The sequence below is a fragment of the Cupressus sempervirens genome, chromosome 5 (assembly GCF_028749045.1).
Source record: "Cupressus sempervirens isolate cs-2001-9-10 chromosome 5, ASM2874904v1, whole genome shotgun sequence".
Classification (NCBI taxonomy): domain Eukaryota; kingdom Viridiplantae; phylum Streptophyta; class Pinopsida; order Cupressales; family Cupressaceae; genus Cupressus; species Cupressus sempervirens.
Window position 1 is genome coordinate 969,189,102 of NC_143122.1, and position 3,064 is coordinate 969,192,165.

A 3,064-nucleotide genomic window follows, 5' to 3' on the forward strand; every position below is an offset into this window, starting at 1 on the left:
AAGACCATTAAGAGGTAACTGGGGATTTTATAGGCCTTACAGAGATTAAGAATTTTAAATAGTCCCCTACCCATGCACATCATCTATATCCAATACAATAGCCTTAGAAATAACATTGGTAGGAGTCCTTCTTCTAAGGCTAAAATATTTGATACCTCAAACAATTCAATCTATTATCATTATGCTATCCATGGAAGACCACTTTTGTCCCCTCCCTTTTTTTTAAGGATTAGAAAGCATCAAACTATCCTTCTAGATCATTTTTCATCACAAGGGATTTAACTTTGTCCCCGTATACATTTAGAGCGATAAAAGGAGGAAAATTACTATCCCTACCAACTTTTTTTACCATAGGATATTGATGCTAAAGGTGTCCACACTCATAAAAATTTTGATTCCAAAAAGGAAGAGTCTCATAATATATTTGTTGAACCTAAGACAAAGATCCTAGACAAATATCTAAAGAGAATATGGTAAAGGTTTATTTAGAATCTCTATACAAACATAAGCAAATTAGTTACTTTTTTTTTCTTTATTATTATCAAAGTTTGGTTGCCTCAAGAGATGAAGCTAGATAAGAACCCTTAAGGGAAGTTATTTGATCAAATTCCACATGTCATGGCTACATGATAAGCATATGTAAAAGTAAGACCCTCACTCAAAAATAGATTCCCATTAATTGTATGGGAAAAGACAACCATGCAAAAATTGATTGCAACCAAAATAATCTCCATATAACCCTCAACATGCCAAGAATGATGAATCTAGAATTCTAACACTAACAAAAATACAAATCATAATAAATTTACTTATTAGAGATTTATTGCTCAAATATGAGACACCCCTCCATAACTAAATTTAGAGAAATGACCAAAAGTGGGCAATCCTAGGTCCTCCACACACACACACACACACACACACACACACACAAAAAAAAAAACTTTGTCAAAATTGGGTCCCTCACCCAAATACAGTGAGTCTAAAGAGCTTGTATGCACACCCAAAGAGTTAACAAAGAAACAATAGTCATAAAAATAAAAATAAAAAAGAATAGAGTTGTGGGTAAGGGAAAACCCTAAGCCCTTGAGCTTTATTGGTTCCATTAGTCACTAATCACTCTTCCCTTATCTTCAAGTCCTTTTTACTATACTTGTCATAGGCAACTATTGTTGTATTCACTTTCTCTGCAAATTATATTAGTTTTAGCCAATCAAATATATTTATTTTTGAATAAAAGAATCTTTCTAAAGTTTTATTATTAAATTATATATTCAATAGACCATAGAAATTATATGATTGGCTCAATACTTTTGGTGTTAAAGGAACTCTTTTTTTGAAATTCTCCTATATAGAAATTGTAAGAAAATTACATTTAAATTTTAAATGTAATATGCGTCAATGAATTAATCTATTATTCATTCTAATAAAAATTTAAAAAATTATTATTTATTCAAAAGTTTACTATAAAAAAATTTAAAAATATTAAATCTTAACAAACATTAAATTATTATAATTTTATAAAACTATTGAAGTGTATTAACCTTTACATCTTAATTCTATTTAATTGATATAATATATCTTCAAACCTTTATATCTTAATTCTATTTCATTAATTTACCTACCTATAATATACAAAATCAAATTTAAAATATTAAATATTGATTAATGAAATTTGAAAATTTCAAAAAATAGTTCACTTGTAACTCCATGAAATGTAAAAGAATTAAAATGTATTCTATTAACAATAACTACATACAATACATATGCATATGTATTCTATCAACTATTACTACATATAATATCTATTTATTTTATTAACTATAACTAAAAGACAAGTATGCCACTATGCAGCATTTGTTTTCATATTTTATCTTAATTTTTTATTTAAACCCTTTTAGATTTTTTTAAAAAAACAATTTTGAACAAGACACAAATATTTTGATGAAATATTTAAGATCTTTAAGATGTATGACAAAATATATAATTCAGTCCATCAATATATACTATCGACCCCATAATTAAAATCAAGCTTGCTATACATATCTTATTTATTTCCTAAAATTAAGTCTACAACTCTCGATAAGAATTGGATATAAATTATTCTTTTTGATAGATAGAATCACACCTGATATTGTTAACTCATAATTTTATTTTTGATAATTTTTCTTATAAAATTAAATACATATTCTAAGGATCACTATCATATCTTTGAAGAATCAAACTAAATTTCTTTAATATTTAATAATTTATCAGTAAAATTAAATGAGAACATTTATGTTTTATAATATCTAAATTATGAATTGAATGTACCATTAAATATTATTTAAAAATCACCCTCTTGAATACTGCAAATTCAAAAGTATAAAGAAAATATTATTTTAAATAATTTTCAAAATTTTCTCTTTTGAATTATTAGTACTTGGCGATAACCTAAATACTATTGTATCACTTTTCGATTTCTCCAATTTAATTAGTGATTAAAACTCTTTACTTCCACCAATGAAAATCAATTTGCTAAAATATTTAACCTCTTATGCAGAGAGGGTTTTTAAGAATCACTATAAAAGTACAAACTTTGACACATTTTTGTCAAAGTTATGAAATTGTTATAATAGTTTGTCAAATACTATTCATGATGCATATTAATAATACTAGGAAATATCATTAAAAATTATAATATAATACAATATTATAATCTATTTTTTATTTGAAGAATTATTTAGAATATGATACTATATTATGATATAATACAATATAATATAATACTATATCATATAATGTATTAATGATGATATATAATTTTTCAAAATGATGCATTGTTATATATTAACAATGGTAGAATATAATATTAAAAATTATAATATAATATAATATTATAATCTATTTTTTTAGTAGTCCCTGCCTCATAGGAGGAGACTTATGTTTTTGGGTCATTATAGCTATTAATTTTATGATTTTGAAAAGTTGAATACATAAATAATATATAGTTCATCTTTTCATTTTTTATTAAACTGTTCTTTTTGAAGATTAAACAATTATTTGAGTGGTTGTTCTTTATTTTTCC